Source organism: Rhinolophus ferrumequinum, chromosome 10 (assembly GCF_004115265.2).
Source record: "Rhinolophus ferrumequinum isolate MPI-CBG mRhiFer1 chromosome 10, mRhiFer1_v1.p, whole genome shotgun sequence".
Lineage (NCBI taxonomy): Eukaryota > Metazoa > Chordata > Mammalia > Chiroptera > Rhinolophidae > Rhinolophus > Rhinolophus ferrumequinum.
The window spans coordinates 88,974,820-88,992,822 of NC_046293.1; the positions used below are offsets into that span (position 1 = coordinate 88,974,820).

Sequence of the window (18,003 nt, forward strand, 5' to 3'; positions counted from 1 at the left end):
AACAAAAACTCATAGACACAGACAAGTTTAGTGGTTACCAGAGGCTAAGGGGGGAGGGGTGTGGTAGATGAGGGTAACGGGGATCAAACATATGGTGATGGAAGAAAAACTGACTCTGGGTGGCGAACACATAATGGGATTTATAGATAATGTAATACAGAATTTTACACCGAAAATCTATGTAACTTTACTAACAATTGTCACCCCAATAAACTTTAATTAAAACAAAACAAAACAAAACAAAACAAAACAAAACAAAAAGCAAAAAAATATCTTTACCTTCTTATTCAGTAATCTCATTTGGGGAATATATACGAAAGAATTCATCATGAAATATAGAAGGAATATGCGCAAAACTTTGTACACACAAACTTGAAGCAACTCGAATGTCCAATATTGTTTGCTTGTTCATTTATTTATTCAGCAATATTTTTCCAAGTGCCTACCATCTTCCAAGTACTAGGGGTAAAACAGAATAAAACAGAGTCCCTTCCTTCATAAAACTTACATTTCAGTGGGGGAAACAGAAAATAAACAAACAGGCATAGTCCATACACATATTTAAATATGCATACAAGTATGTGAGATGGGGATAATTAAAACAGAGTAAGGGGGATGGAGTACATGGAGAGATGGCTTTTCTCTGTAGGGTCAGGGAAAGCTTCAAGGTCGGTGACATTTGAGTCCTGAGGAAGTGAGGGAACAAGCCTTGAAGCTACCTGGCAGGGGACTGTGCCCATCAGAAGGAGCAGGTCTCGAAATGGGAATGTGCTTGGCATGGTTGACAAATAGCAAGGAACTCAGTGCACCTGGAACTGAATGAGCTAGGAGAGTAGCTGCTAAGGTCAAAGGGTCAGAGAGGGTCAAATCTCATAGGAATTACAGTCTGTTATAAGAATTTGGATTTTACTCTGAGTGAGAATGGAAGCTGTTGGGGGGTTTTGAGAAACTAGGTGACATAATATGATCTAGATTTTAAAAGGATGGGGGGAGGAAGGAAGAAAGTACAGAGACCAGTTAGAAAACTATTGAAATAATCCAGGCAAGAAATGATGGGTTGGGTCAATGTGGCAAGGACAGGGGTGATGACAGGGATTGGATTCTGGACATACTCTGAAAGTAGAGCTGACAGGATTTATTAACTAATTGAATGTGGGGTGTAAGAGAGGAATGAAGGAGGACTCCACCATCTGGTCTGAATAACTGGAAAGATGGAGTTGCCATCTAGTGAGATGGGGCAGCTGTGGGAAGAGCAGACCTGGGGGTAGAAATCAGAAGTTTGTTTTTGAACATGTAAGGTTTCAGATGCCTCACAGACACCTGTAGCAGCAGGTTGGTGCCTCGCCCATTCCCCTTGACTGTACCGCATCAGTGCCCATGGGACAACTGGGCATCCATTTCTTGGCCACGGGACTTTCTCGAACTAAGACAATCTTGAAAAACAAAACAAAATACAAGACACCGAGGGTGGCTTCCTGTCTAATAAGAGAAAGGCACAGGAGGAGAAAGTCTGCCCTTCCTTGTCCACTGCTTTCTGCCTTTGAATGCCTTTGTTTGAGAACGTGATGATTGGGGGTGTTGTAGCCATCAGGGAAAGTCCGAGGGAATTGAAGAGAGGCCAAGCTCTGGCATTGTAGAAATGAATGAATGAATTTTAGCAAATGAATGAATGAATTTTAGCAACCACCTGTCTCCAAGGTGCGTGCCCTTCTTATTTAAGCCACTGTAAATCAGTTGAAAGCATTCTTAACTGATTCACTGCTCTATAATAATGGTAGGGAACCTCATCAGGTGTTTACTACACACTAAGTGAGTGCTTACTAGTCTAAGCACTTCATATGTACTTTCTTGTTTACTCCTTACAATAACTCTATGAGATAGTTGCTATTATTATCTCCATTTAAGTGAAGGAAACTGAGGCATGGAGAGGTTAAGCCATAAAACGTAGGGGCGTAGGCAGTCTCATTCCCAAGTCCTTGCTCAGAACTACTCCACTATACCGCCCTCCAATATTTGTGGTTATATAATTTGACATAAAACTACAACTATAAACCTTATTGTGGCACATTCTGTTTCACCTACACAATATGGACATGTATCATGTGTAAAAAAAGCTTCAAATACAAAGGGTAAAATTAGATAACACTGTATCTGGCTATACAATAACCAAAAACCATTTTCATATTCCTCCCTGCAATTTTGGGTTTAAAAGGCTTTAGGAGATACTTAAAGCAAAGTTACTTATCTTCCCATTATGCAAATAAAATAAGTAATAAAGGAGGATCCCAAACTACGTATTATTATGCCAGCCGGTGCGCCTCCTGTACCCACAAGTCCCAAACCATAAGTGACCAGAAGTGGATGATATCACATGGAATTGGGGAATAGGAGAAAGGTACATGGGAATATGATGTTGATCTTACTTTCCCACCAGTGCCGGATGAATTTTCCCACTCCTGTTGATAACAGAAATTCTCTAAAGAATTGCTAATATTCACAACTTGTATTTCCACCCATCCCATTCTTTCTAATCAAATTTTTGACTCAACCACCTGAATAAACTGCTCTTGTCAAGGTCCCCAATGATATTTTCATCATTAAATCCAATGTCAATTTTCAGTTCTCATCCTACTGATTTATCAGCAACATATGACATAGTCCTCAGTCATTGTTGCTGGTACTTTGTCAGCTCATTGATCTCTCAACACTGGAAGTTTCGGTGCTTTGACTTCACTCCCATTCACACTTTTGGTGTTCTCATCTTGGCTCAGAGTTTTAAATGCTGGGGCAGATTAAAGCTCATCTGGCAGCTGAATACCATGGAGTGAGTGACCTCAGTGATGCCACGTGGATCACAAGAATTGTCCAGCCGAGACAGAGGAAAATTTCTGATCCACAAAACGATGAGCTTTAAAAAAAAAGGTTGTTTTCAGCCACTGAATTTTAAGGTGATCTCTCTTGCTGCAACAGACAACCAGAACAAATATCACCTTTTGCTGATAACTCAGAAATCTCTCCTCTGAATTCTAGATTCATATCTAACTGCATAGCTCACATTTCCATGTGGACATGTCTTGTTTGGCATTCTACCAGAAGCAGACTCAGACAGAGTTGTAGCTTATATGGGAGGTGATCCCAGGAAACGCTAGTAAAGTAGTGGGGAAGTGAGATAGGGAAAGAAAGCAGATAATGAAAGGGGTGTGAGCAAGCCAGTTACCACTGAAGAGAACTGCTTCATACTGTTAGGGAATTGCACAAGAAAATAATGATACTTTGATTACTGCTGTGTGAAATTGTCCTCCATCTCTGACCCACTAAGGATTCCTATGACTTTTGCCAGCACCATGAAGCTGTGAGAGGCTAATTTGTTTCCTTACAAGTAGGGTAAAAACCTCAGGACCTTCGTAGTTCTTGATAGTGGTTTAATTGAATATTTCCTCATGATTAGATTCAGGTAAAACAATTTTTTGGTCAAGAACTCTAAGTAGATGAGGTATACTTCCCACTACATCCGATGTGATGCATATAATGCCAGTTTGTTCTATTATTAGTGGTGCTAAGTTGAATCACTTGGTTAAGGTGGTGTCTGCCAGACCTTTCCACTGTCAAAATAGTTTTTCACTTTTGTAGTTCTTTATTCAGTTCATTCACATAGACTTAGAATATTACCCTACAGATTGCTTATTATTTTCCCCAGACCTGTAGCCTATAATTTCTCCAAGAAGCTCTGTTTTTGTTGTTTGTTTTGTTTTATTTTGTTTTAGAGGGAAATAGGACTTTAAAAACCATGTGCTCATTGCTACTAGAATTTATTTGCATCTAGACTCTTTCAGTGGACAGAACTAGGGGGAAAAATCATGAGCTCGCACTGATATCTTCAATCCAAATCCAACACAACAAAGCTCTTCACCTTCTCCTATTCCATATTTGAATTTCCTATCTCCCATAATAACATCAATACATTTAATCAAATGCATTGTCAAAATAGTTCCAGTCATTTAGTTCCAACTATTTAGTCAAAATAGTTCCAGAATTGCTACTCTATTGATGCCACCATCAACAAATTTAAGTAACTTTCAAAATTTCTTAATAGTCATTAGATTACATACTACTAATAATGTACAGTCAAATACTATGTTCAAAAGGGACTTGAATGAAATTTTTGTCAGTGCGGTTATGTATTAGGTTGGTTCAAAAGTAACTGCAGTTTAAAAGATTGAAAATAATTGTAAAAACTGCAATTACTTTTGCACCAACCTAATATCAATTTCATACAATTAGGCTACTTGTTTCAGTATTTTTTAATTAAATTCTTTAAAAAAATGTGTAAACCATTTATGTGATTAAAAATGGAAAACTTTATAAAAGGTATGCCTGGAGAAACCTCATTAGTATTTCTATGCATTCCACCACCCCTTCCCCTAACCCGAGAGGTAACTTATGGACTGAATTGTGTTCCCCCAAACTCATATGCTGAAGCCCTAGCCCCCAATGTAACTATATTTGGAGACGGAGATTTTAAGAGGTAATTAAGGTAAAATGAGATCATAAGTGTAAGGCCTAATCAGGTAAGACTGGTGTCCTTGTACGTAGAAGAGATACCAGAACACATGCACAAAGAAAAGGCCATGTGAGGACACATAGCAAGAAGGCAGCCAGGAAGAGATGCCTCACCATAAAACAAATTTTCTGGCACTTTGATCTGGAATTTCTAACCTCCAGAACTCTGAGAAAATAAATTTCTGTTGTTTAAGCCACCCAGTGTTCCTTTTTTTTTTTTTTTTAAAGATTTTATTGGGGAAGGGGAACAGGACTTTATTGGGGGACAGTATGTATTTCCAGGCTTTTTTTTTTTTTCCCCAAATCAAGTTGTTGTCCTTTTAGTCTTAGTTGTGGAGGGCACAGCTCAGTTCCAGGTCCAGTTGCAGGGGGCGGAGCCCACCATCCCTTGTGGGACTCCAGGAGTTGAACTGGCAATCTTGTGGTTGAGAGTCCACTGGCCCATGTGGGAATCGAACCGGCAGCCTTCGGAGTTAGGAGCACAGAGCTCTAACCGCCTGAGCCACCAGGCCGCCCCCCCAGTGTTCCTTTTTGAGAAAATAAGCAAATATCTCCTTTTTCTTACACCAAAAATAGCATGCTATATACTCTTTTGCACTTAATATGTTTTATAAGTCACTCTGCATCAGTCTATAGAAATCTTCCTCATTCTTTTTTTACAACTACATTTGCTTATTGTATATATTTACCATAGTTTATCCAACTATGTTTCCAATATTTTACCACTACAATTGATGCCTGAATGCATGTATATGTTGTTTAATATTTGTGAAGGTGCCTATTTAGGGTAATTCCCTAGAAAAGCGATAGCTGAGTCAAAGGGTACATGCTTATGTAGTTTTGTTAGGTAATGCCTAATAAGTCTTTAGAGGAGTTGCACTGTTTTATATTCTCAACATATGAGAGTGACTTTTTCCTTATTACTTCACCGTCAGTGTACTGTGAAGCTTTTGAATTTTTGCCAATGTGATGAGAGATGATATTTCATTGTATTTTTCATGTCTTTTATCATAAGTGAAGTAGAGCATTTTTATCATATGTTTATGGGTCATTTATATACATTTTTTCTCTGGTTATCTTTTTTAAGATTACATTCTCTAACCAGGGTGTAGCATATGCTTGTTTTTTGTATATTTATTTTGTACCAAGGTACATTACTAAATTATTTCTTTAGACTAATGTTTAGTCTTTCAATTCTTTTATGTAGAAAACCCTAAAGGTAACAATCATATTATTTGTGAATAATAATTTTTGTCTTTTTCTTTTTGTCTCTTCCATATTTCTTTTCCTGTATTAATTTGCTTGTTAGGACAATGATAGAATGTGAAAGACATGGACAATAATGGTTTTGTCTTGTTCTTGATTTTAGTATGTATGTGTGTGTGTATGAACAATAACACTTTATTTCCTCGTAGTTCTGGAGGCTAGAAGTCCAAAACCAAGGTGTCGACAGTGTTGGTTTCCCCTGAGGCCTCTTTCCTTGGCTTGCAGGTGTATGTCCTCTTGCTGCCTCTTCACATGACTGTCCCGCTGTGCACAGTGGTTCCCTATTTTTCCTTTTTCTTTTAAGGAGGGCGCAGCTCACAGCGGACCATCCAGGAACTGAACCGGCAAACTGGGTGTTATTAGCACCTCCCTCTAACCAACTGAGCTAACTAGCCACCCCTAGTTGTTCCTGATTTTAAAGAGAATGTTTTCATGCATTTTAATGTTTTTCCACTAAATATAATGTTTTCTATCGGTATTTAAAAAATCACTTTTTATAAACATTCTTCTCTGTAATTGTTTTGCTAAGAATTTTTATCATAAATGGGAATTAAATTGTATCAAATATGTTTTGTGCATCTATCAATATGTCTTTTTATTTAATATGTTAATGTGGTGAATTATATTGATTGATTTTCTAGTATTAAATCACATTTGTAGACCTGGGTAAACCCAACTCAGTTACAATATCAGTATATTATTATACTACCTTTTGAATACATTGTTATATTTGGTTTGCTAGTAACTTAATATTTTGCACCTTTCTTTCTTTCTTTTTTTTGCACGACAAAGTCATTTACTTTTAAATGATTATCAGTACACCAAGTAATAACAAGTAACAAGTTTTGAATCCTATTATCTAGTAATTTAGATTAAGAGATACTAGAAGCAGCCCAAACAATTATACTAGTATTCATTGTTCTAATCCTTAGCCAGAAAGGACGGTTTTAAGGCTGGCTGCTGCTTTACACACGTTACAAATAACTATTCACTACTTTTTCATAGCTAAAGCCCCTGACCTTCAAGGAAGCTTTAGGGGAAAAAACCATTTAATCCCTTTCTTTGTTAAAAGTTTGTTTTTGTACTACATCTAAGAAAGAAAAAGTCAGTATTGATATACATATGTTGCTTGAGCTAAAAGGTATAGGAAAACAGACAACATATACCCTTAAATTTCTAAGAAATATAAAGTAAAAAGATGAAATCTTTGGACAAGCTCTAAGTGTGTACGAAGAAGCTAGATTTGCTGTTCTCCAAAAAGCAAAAGGACCTACTATAATAAACAGAAATAATTTAATGCCTTTCACAAGAAGATAACTCAAGCTTTGCTAAAGCTTCATATTCCATGGAGGCATCTAAATGCCAATCCATGGAACAGGCGCTTCTTTCTTCTTCCCCTATGCATTTATGCGGTAATGTTCATGGATCTTTGACCGGATGTCGCCAACAAAGGCCAAGCGGTTATCCCGGCCTTCATCCCTGTTCTGCTGGAAGTAGGTCTGGAGGATGGTCATCTTCTCTTGGGTGACCTCCTCCACTTCCATGCTGTACCTGCCGTGCCATCTCAGAGCCACAGCTTCCCTGGCCTTGAACTCCTTCTCCCTCTGTAGGCGGTGCTGTCCAATCTCAGCCTGAGCCTCTACTTTGGCCTGCTTCAGCCTCTGTTCTCGGTTCTTGGCGCTTGCGGGCCTCGGACAGCTTCTGTGCGGCCTGCTTCTCGGTGTGCAGTAGCTGCTGAATACCCTGCGACTGACAGGCCATGGCGGCGATAACTCCGAAGCCGAGGCGAGCAGCCTAAATCCGCTCAATTGCCGGGTTGGTCATGCATCTTTCTTTATGAGTATGATTGCTCTATAATTTAAGGTTCTTATCCTGTCCTGTCTGGCTTTGGCATCAATATTGACTAACTTCACTAAATGAGTTGGAGTGGGAGCATCTTCTCTCTTACTCTTTTTTTTTTTTTTTTTTTTTTTTTTGGTAAATTCTCTGGAAGAGTTGGAATAAGTTTAAAATGAATTGTTCCTTGAATACTTTGTAGAACTGATCTGTGTAACCTCTCGGTTTTTCTTTAATGGAAGAGTTTTTTTATTTTTTTAATTAAAAAATTTTATTTTTCAATTACTGTTGACGTACAATATTATATTAGTTTCAGGTGTACAAAATAACATCATGGTTAGACATTTATGTAGCTCACAAAGTGATCACTCCAATAAGTCTATTACCCGTCTGACAGTACATAGTTATTACAGTATTATTGACTATATAAAGTACTATGTTGTAGTTTACATCCCTGTGACTTTAGTGGAAGAGTTTTTAATACCAAATTTCTTTGTTATTGGGTCATTCAGCCTTATTATTTCTTGTTCAACCCATTCTTGGGAGTTGTAAACAAATACTGTATATTTAGATATCCCCACATATTTACTAAATTCTTTGATCACCATCTTCCTGTCTTTCAGACCTTTTTCTAGGATTATTTCTCTTCTGAAGTATCATTTAGATTTTCCTTTAATGAGGATAACTGGTAATACACCCTGTGCTTTTGTTTGTTTCAAAAGTCTTTATTTTGTCCTTAATCTTATAAAATAGTGTTACTGGGTACACAATTCTAAGATGGCGGTTATCTGCTCTTAGCACTTGAAGATATTATTCTACTGTCTTCTGGCTGTTGTGTGTTAGTAAGTCTGCTGTCAGTCTAATTACTATTCCTTTGTAAGTAAGCTGATCGTTCGTCTGATGTTATGAGTCGAATTGTTTCCCTCAAAAAGATATGTTAAAGCCCTAACCCCCATTACTTAAGAATGTGACTTTATTTTGAAGTAGGGTGATTACAGATATAATTAACTAAGATGAGGTCATATTGGAGAAGGTGGGCTCTTAATCCAATATGAATGGTGTCCTTACAAGAAGAGGGAAAGAGACAGAGACAAAGATACACAAATTGAGAATGCCACGCGATGATGACAGAGATGACAGAGATGAGGAAGTGCTGCAACTGCGAGCAGAGAATGACAAGAATGCGGGGAACAAACAGAAGAATCCTCCTCTGCTGGGGCAGAGGGAGCGCGACCCCAGGAACACCTTGATTCTGGACTTCTTGCCTTCAGAACTGTGAGACAATACATTTTAAGCCTCCCAGTTTGTGACACTTTGTTATGACAGTCCTAGGAAACTAATATACAACTGATATTAAAATGTGTTGTCAAAAAAAAAAAAAAAAAGAGACATGTTGTCTTTTTTATTCTTAATTTTACTACAATGTATCTAGGTTGAATTTTTTTTTTTAAATTTATTGGGGTAACAATTGTTAGTAAAATTACATAGATTTCAGGTGTACAATTCTGCATTACATCATCTATAAATCCCATTGTGTGTTCACCACCCGGAGTCAGTTCTCCTTCCATCACCATATATTTGATGAATTTCTTTTTACTTATTTTGCTGATTAGTCTTTGTGATTCCTGATCTTTGGAGTTATGTCTTTTATCGTTTGGATAAAGTCCTCACTCATTATATGAATATACAAGCTCACTTCCATTCTCTCAATTCTCCTTCTGGGACTTTAAATAAATTTAAATTAGGAAACTGCCTTTTCTATCCTCCACGTCTTTTTTTCATCTTCCCATCTCTCTGTGCTGCATTCCAGGTAGTTTCTTCAGCTGAATCTTCTGCTTCACTTGTTCTTGAGATGCGTCTAATGTGTCTATTAAGTTTTTAAATTTCAGTATTTTTTTTCAGAAGTTTGTGGCAGAGTTTGGGAGTTGTCTCTCAATAGCCATTTTCTCCTTCTTATTTGAATAACAGAACTTACTAATTTTAAGAGAGCACCTGTGCTCAGTAAAAGGCTGTATTTCCAAGTTGCCCTTGAGCAAGGAATGATCCTGCACTAAGCTTAGAGTGTGGTATATAAGCAGACATGGTGTGTGCAATTTTTAGAAAGCTTTCTTAAAGGTAAGGGCATGTTTTTTCCTTCCCTCCATTATTCTATGAGAAGAGTATACGTCCCCACACCCTTATGATGGACCTGGACATGGGACTTGTTTTGATTAATGCAATGTGGGCACACAGGACATATGACACATCTCAGCAGAGGCTTCAAATGAGTTCCTGTGGCTTATTTCTGTCCTTTATTTACTGTTTCCTCCTTCTCTTGTATGCTTGCCTTCCACCATAAGGAAAATATAACCTATGTGGCTACTGCTCCTTTAGACTGAGTCCTTGAATACCAGACATGTGGTGGAACTGGCTTGAATTTGACTTGTACCTACAGCACAGCAGCTGACTGCCTCTTCCTCCAGTTGTCAATTTCCAACTAAGTGAGAAACAAATATTTGTTGTTTATAAGCCAAAGTCTTTGAGGAAAATTCCTTTATTTTCTTGCAAGCTAGCGATTTATTAAAAATTGTGAATTTTGGGGTAACTTATTCATGATTTAGTTTCCACTGCCATAACTTTTTATATACATTTTTGTGGGTTATTTGTGTGTGTGTGTGTGTGTGTGTGTGTGTGTGTGTGTATACCTATGTTTAAAATTCTCTTGGGTATATACCTACGAGTGGGGAGGGGGGATAGGTTTTCTCACACCACCAAGGAGCATTTTTCCAGACACCAGCTGGGTGTCCCAAATTCAACTCAATTCTGACACTATCTGTCCAAAGATAGCATCAGATGCCACAGCTAAGGGCTCTGTCCCACAACACTGCACTCCGCCCACTCCCCTTCAGATGCCAGTCCAAGGCACAGGTTGTTACCAGTGCTTCTGACCACCTGGCTACTAATAGGAGGCTCAAGGATCCCCTCCAACTCTTCTGATTGACTGGCTGTAAATCAGAAGTTCCCATGACTCCCTCCTTGGGTTCAATTACTTTGCTAGAGCAGCTCACAGAACTCAGAGAAACATTTTGCTTATTAGATTACTAGTTTACTATAAAAGGACATAACTCAGGAAAGCTAGATGGAAGAGATGCACAGGTCAAAGTACGGAAAAAGGGCATGGAGCTTCCATGCCCTCTCCAGACGCACACTTTTCCCACACCTCCATGTATTCACCAGCCTGGAAGTTCACGGAACCTGTCCTTTGGGAAAGGGCATGGAATTTTGAAGGAACACAATTCAGTCCAAAAGGTCCTTGAAGTACAAAATAAATGTTTTTATTGTGATAAATATATATAACATAAAATTTACCATTCTAACCATTTTTAAGTGTACAATTGTATGGCAGTAAGTATATCCACATTGAACTGCAATCTTCACTGCAGTCATCTCCGAAACTTTTTCATCTTCCCAAATTCCTAGAAACAGAAAGTAGAAGGGTAGTTTCCAGGGGTGGGGATTGGGGGAGTGGGGGTGAAGAGAAGAATATGGACTTAGTGTTTAGGAGTTAGGTTACATAGTCAACACTGGTATAATTTATAAACTATGCCTTAGTTATAGGAATATTATAATTTATTAATAGGTTGGCTCTAAAAGCTGAATACCAGGGGCCGGCCCGGTGGCTCCAGCGATTGGAGCTCCGTGCTCCTAATGCAGAAGGCTGCCGGTTGGATTTCCACATGGGCCAGTGGGCTCTCAACCACAAGGTTGCCGGTTCGATTCCTCGACTCCCAAAAGGGATGGTGGGCTGTGCCCCCTGCAACTAAGATTGAACACGGCACCTTGAGCTGAGCTGCCGCCGAGCTCCCGGATGGCTCAGCTGGTTGGAGTGCATCCTCTCAACCACAAGGTTGCAAGTTCGACTCCCGCAAGGGATGGTGGGGCCGCGCCCCCTGCAACTAGCAACAGCAACTGGACCTGGGGCTGAGCTGCGCCCTCCACAACTATCATTGAAAGGACAACAACTTGACTTGGAAAAAGTCCTGGAAGTACGCACTGTTCCCCAATAAAGTCCTATTCCCCTTCCTCAATAAAATCTTTAAAAAATAAAAATAAATAAATAAATAAATAAATAAATAAATAAAAAAGCTGAATACCAAAAAACACCATTCTTTAAGCTGTCTATCATAGTAATTAATTCTTCAGTCATATTCTTCTTTTTCAGATTTCTCTTCCAGAACTCCTATCCTTCCATTCCAATCTAGCCTAGGACTTGGTATTTCCTGAATTTGATGCTGTGATTCCTGGATATGATGTTGTCAGATACACTATTTTTTACATTTTGCTTGATCACATCTTCAAGTAAATCTTTTTTTAAAAATAAATTTTATTGGGGAATATTGGGAGACAGCGTGTTTCTCCATGGCCCATCAGCTCCAAGTTGTCCTTCAATCTAGTTGTGGAGGGCGTAGCTCAGCTCCAAGTACAGTTGCCGGTTTCAATCTTTAGTTGCAGGGGGCGCAGCCCACCATCCCATGTGGGAATTGAACTGGCAACCTTGTTGTTGAGAGCTGGCGCTCTAACCAACCGGTCGCCCCCGAAGTAAATCTTTTAAAAAGGGTTATGTGGGAGTTCATGAGTCCCTGCATATCTGAAAATGTTTTCGTTCTGCTCTTTTACTTAATGATAACTCAGCAGGAATAGAGTTAAAAAAAATTTTTTCCCTAAGAATTTGAAGTTCAAGAAATATTTCCCTCAGAAACTTTAAAGTCTTTGTTTGTTATCGTCTCATATCTAGCGCTGCTAAGATTTCTGATTCCAGCTTGATTCTTGGTCTTTCATGGGTTGCTTTTTTTTCCCCTCTTTGGAAATTTAGGATTGTCTCTTAATCTTTAGTTATAACATTTCACAAGGTTGTTTTTTTCTTTGTTTTTGCTCTGTACAGGCAGATGTTTTCAGCTCTGGGAAGTTTTCTTCCATTATTTTTGGGGTGATTTTCTGTCATTTGTTTACTTTGTTTTTCTTTTGTAGTATCAGTCCTACAAAAGAAACTATTTCTCTTAAATTTTCTCTTGCAATTTCATATTTCTTCTATTTTCTTTAATATGAATTTAATATACTGTGTATGTTAATATATAATACATATATAAATTTCATATTAAAATAAATTGAAATTGCATATTTCTTCTATTTTCTTTAAAATTTCATTGACTTTGTCTTTTAATACTTCAGGTAAATTTATAATTTTGGCAATTTCTTATTTCTAATTTCAAGACTTACTTTTTATTTTTGGATTGTTACTTCATCTGAGTATACTATTCTTGTTTCATAGGTGTAGTAAACATGTATGAGCATACTAATTAGTTTTTTTTAAGTTCTCTGAAGTTTGTTTCCTCTATGGTCACATTGTGTTTATCTTCACCCCCTCCCCGCAAGCTGGAGATTTTCCTTAAATAACTAATAATCCTGGGTTGTCTGTTCCTATTTCAGATGAGGTAGTTGGAATGCTGATTAGGCACCTTGTGAACTTAGTAGGGTCTTGCCAACTTGCACAACTTCACTCTAGGGTGAGTAAGTAGGAAATGAGCCATTGTTCCAGAACGAAGAATGCTTTATTCTTAGTCATTAAATGCTTAAATAGCTGCCCAATCCTCCCCAGGGATTATAAAAACTCTTGATTTTTAGGCTGGGATAAATGCCTAGCTGTTGTATCTGAGATACAGGGAGGGTCGTGTTGTCCTACATACAGACCCCTAGTCTCCCTGTTTTCAGCCCTGCTTTTTACTATTGCTTTCTGTCTTATGTCTCCAAATTTCAGTCTCTCTAAATCAGTAACTCTGGCAGATAGGCCCCCTTCCACAGCACCCCATGCACCTATTCCACATTACAGTTTCTTCCATTTTGTTTAGTCAGACTGCACTCACTTTCTGTGTGTAAAATTAAAAAAAAAATTATGGGGCTCTCTTCCCATTTTCTATTTTGTATGGGCTTGTATAATTTTTTATTCCTTTATTAGCATTTTAATGAGGTCTCAGGAAGACGACGCAATGAATGCTGTTAGCCGGCTTTAATAAACAAATCCTAAATGTAGGTTTTAAGAAGGTATTTGGGGCAGAGTAGGAAATAAGAAAAAACAACCAGTGGAATTGTAAAAGAAAAACAACAAAACCAAAAATAAAAACAAAATATCTCTGAGTCTGTGATATTGACAGTTTCCCTATGTATGCATAACTTAGTGCTTTTGCATCTTAACTCTCCAGAACCACACATTTCAGAGATATGATGGATCTCAGACATCTAGTTCACACCTCATTTTACAGTTAAGAAAAGCAGGACCCAGCAGTAAAGTGATTTTCCCACCCTCACACAAGTAGAGAGAGGCAGAATTTGAGAGTGGAAAGTGGAAACTAGAAAGATGACTACTTTTCTTTTTCCTCACCACACTGCTAGGGATTAACAAGATGAGTAGATCAGCAGTCAGACGAGAAAGATCTTGAAAAACAGTCAAAGAAGGATGGCTTTTCCTCGGTCAATAGCCAGATGTCCAAGAAAATGAAATTTTAGGATGCTAATTTGGCAGCTATATAGTCTTCGCTGGCAGCACAGTCTAACAATTGGTAGCCATGTGTTGAACGTACTGAAGGGGGCGACTATACAGCAGGACGGGATCTGTAATAATCCAAGTGTGTGGTGATCCTGAGGGAACAATTAGACAGCCTGCTCAGGACGAAAGAGGAGAATTTGGAGAATGAATGAATGTGAATACTGAGGAGAGCCGGGAAAATGTTAGTGGCATCAATGACATACTGTAAGCTGGTTAATTGTGGTGGTGGCGAGTAAGTAAAGTAAAATGATGATTCAACTCCTTTCAAGGGCATTTTAAATTATTTTAATAAACACTAGAAGCCTGGGAATAAATATAATTCACATCACTCTTACACTCTTTAGAGATAGCTTACCCACATCTTTAAATTACTGGATTCAGTCCACTAATTTTGGCTCCGACAAAAGAAACCCGACTGCGATTCAGTACAGGAAAATTGGGTTGCCCGAAATAAGGTTACCAGTTGCCTGGCAGACTCGCATCGCTGTCGTGAGGACTGAACAAGACAACCTAGCACAGTACTTGGCACATCGCAGGGACCGAATGTGGACATTAATTTCCGCCCACGCTCTTCTCTCCCGTTCTAATCACTACAGGAATACGATCCACACTGGCGTGGGTTTTCGGAGACACCTAAGTTCTTTCCCTAGGGCCGTGTGGACAGCCCCGGGTGTCTCAGGTCACACTATTACCTTCAGTTGCCACATTTCGCAAAAGCGAAGTGTGGGGGGAAATCCAAGTTCCCCGGACAAAGGGTGCTCACTGGGCCGCGGGAGCGCAGCCGGGAACGTACTGCCGGTCCTTAGCCCTGCTCCCCACCGAGGTGGCGGCGGTCCCGGGGTTTGTGTAACGGCCCCGCCAAGGAGGGGGTGGGGCGATTATAAGGTTTGGGAAGGCGACGATTCTGCTCTTTGGGCCCGGCCGGTCCACTTCCTACGGCAAGCAGAAGGAGACAAACGCCGTCTTTCCTCGCTCCCACCTACAGCCGCTTTCCAGAGCTGGCTCGGAATCTCACCTCCCGTGGCCGCAGGGGCCGCGTGTGGGGGTGTGTACGTGTGTAGACGCCCAGTGCCCGTTACTTAGCTTCAGCGCGGAGTCCCCGCTGGAGCCTGAGTCACCCCCGCTTCCAAACCCATAACCCGCCTTTCCCTGGAAGGCGCCGGAGGCCTGGGGGCCGCCGAGTCGCGCTCGCGGGAGGGCGCGGGGAAGCGAGGCGGAGCTCACGGCGTCTCCCGGCCGGGGCCTGGGGCGGGGCTAGGTGTCTCGCGCAGGGGGCGGGGCGAGGTGACGTCAGCGGGCGCCCGGGCCGTACTGTGGCGGCGGCGGCGGCGGCTGTAGTGGTGGTGGCGGCATTGGCGGCGGTGGCGGCGCCCGGGCGGCATCAGCAGCAACAGCAGCCCTGAAGAGGGTGAGACGGCCGCGGTGGCGGCAGGTCGGAAGTCAGGCGGGACCTAGAGCTTCCCGCCTGTCGCTGGCCGAGGCTTTTTTGCCTTTTCGTACCCTGCTTCTTCCTCCCGGCCCTGGCTAGGGCAGGGCAGCGCGCCCCCGGGGAGGGGCGGAGCTGTAGGTGAGGCTTCGGGACCCCCTCCCCCTCGTGTCGCCGCCGGGGGGATGGGGAAGTCGGGGAGGGGCGGGCCCCACCCCAGCCCACCCGAGTCCACCCAGCCCACCGGCGGGCTCCACCCAGTGGAGGTCGGGGATTGGGCGGGAGCTGAGGCGTTGGACGTGGGTAACCCCGGGCGGGAGGTGGGAGAATGGGGTTCCCGGCGTTGGGGAAACGGAGGGTGGGAGGTTGATGAGGCGTGATGTTGCGGGCGAGGTAGTGGCGAGATGGAGGAATTGGGGAGCCGTGAGGAGGTGGGGGTGCAGTCAGGGTGGATCTGTGGATTTGGGTGACTGATGTAAAATGTTGAAAGAGATGAGGATTCTTTTTTATTCCCATCTGGGAAATGGTAAGATACCGGTAGGAGGTGAAGGGTTGTGTTTCAAGAGGGAGATGAGCTGTGGATGTTGCCTCGGAGGCAGTGGAGAAGCTGTTGCACTAGGTTTCACATTTCTACTTTAGGGTTTTGGTTATTTTTCTTTTTTTTCCTCCTGGCGGTTTGAGTGGGTCTGTCGGGGAGGGAAGAGAATCCCTGCTTTTGGCTCAGGGTGGGTAAATTGTGAGTGTGGATGGATTTGAAGTTTTAGCCTTCAAGAAGAGTGAGATCTTGGGTTAAGACAACTTCGTTCAGGGAAATAGGTCCTTCAGGTGTTATCTTCCAGTCTTTTTTCTGTGTCCAAAAGATCTCTTTTTACCACTTAATTTACAAGCTCTTATCCGGGCCCCTTAAGAGCAGGCCTGAGAATCGGTTGCTTTGGAAGACACATTTCTGAGTAATAGTTGGAGGTGGTTGTGCTTGTGGTTGACTTGCTTGGGATGGATAAAATGAACAATTTGGAATAGGTCTTTTGGAGCTAATTATATGAAAAGTGCTTAAATGTTTTAAAGCACAACTGTCTTTTACAGCTCGTTTTTCAGTGGATGGACCTTGACATTTAGACGTTTTGTGTTCAACAAAATTATTGATTATTTTTATTTCTCAATTGCAGATGTCTTTATTAGGCACTTTAAAAAGAAAGTGGAATAGTTTACTTTTTGGTAGACCTCTCAATTTCTGAGTAATGTTCTTGGAGTCAAGTACTTTTAAAATGCTCCTTAACAACATTTTGGGGGCATGTGCCTGTCACTTCATAGGGAGATGTTACTAAGAGTAAACAGTGTTTAGTGTTCTTCACATCAGTGTTTCATAACTTAGCACATTAAATCAGAATCTTTTTTTCTGGATTCCTGCTCCCTATTAGATTACAGTATTCACTGACCTTACCTATCAGTGTCATGTAAACTAGTTCTTGCTCGGAAACAGGTGCTGTGATGGACATGTATTATGTAATGGATGAAGTAGGCATGACTCTCAATAATTCATTTATGGAGGAAGAGAAACCGTCATGAAGTGGAATTTCAGCAGTGACTTTCCCAAGGCTTACTCAATTAATTTGGGAAAATAGCCAGAGAAGTGCTTTCCGGTAACCCAAGAGAGAAATATACAGATGTCAGTGTCAGTAGTTGCAGATCATTGCCTTTTTTAACATGCCTACTTAGTGAGCAGACCATTATCTTCTAGCAGATACTTCTGCTTGAAGAGACTTATAGGAAACAGATGATATAAAAGCTATTAAGATAAAAAGGGCGTGGTCCTATTTGTAGTTATAAATAAACGATTTAATTAACTATTCAGAAAGATCAGATTATAAGTTGGTACGCTGCATTGTTTTGATTTTGCATTAGTTACTTAGAAGGAAAAATTAAAATTCACATATCTAGTTTTGGGTTTTAAATTATACTTTGATTTAATTGGGTACACATGGGGACAAATGCAAACTGAGATTTTGGGTGAAACTGTATTGCCAAAATGACATTTGCATGGCTGACTGTGAGATGTGATTCTTCTTGCAGGAAGGAAATCATGTAATTTGGGGAAAGTGTGAAGTAGAAATGACCTGTTTCTCTTTCGAATTTCTTGTGCCTGAAAAGAACAACAACTACATTTTTTCAAGAAATACCATTTGCTGGTCATTACTGTGATATCCTTGTTGAGTCTGCTGAGGTGTTCTTTTTTTTTTTTTTTCATTACTAAAGTCAGATAAGTATGTGAGTCTGTTAATTCAACATTAATACTGGAAACAGTAAAAATAAAGGTTCTAATAGCAACAGCTGTTCT

The 18,003-nt window shown here is 40.4% G+C and overlaps 1 protein-coding gene and 1 pseudogene across 16 annotated transcripts in view; one reads left to right on the plus strand and one right to left on the minus strand.

The window, feature by feature from the left end:
- Positions 1 to 7,223: 7,223 nt before the first annotated feature.
- LOC117028871 (V-type proton ATPase subunit G 1-like) lies at positions 7,224 to 7,587 on the minus strand (annotated as a pseudogene).
- Positions 7,588 to 15,549: 7,962 nt separating this feature from the next.
- Positions 15,550 to 18,003, plus strand: part of ERC1 (ELKS/RAB6-interacting/CAST family member 1) — a 484,493-nt gene continuing 482,039 nt past the window's right edge. For 15 of the 16 annotated variants that reach the window (XM_033116427.1, XM_033116435.1, XM_033116434.1 and 12 more), the window contains exon 1: positions 15,550 to 15,809. The gene's annotated coding sequence lies outside the window, so the exon portion shown is untranslated. The remainder of the gene's footprint in view (positions 15,810 to 18,003) is intronic. The other variant, XM_033116428.1, reaches the window with a different exon arrangement.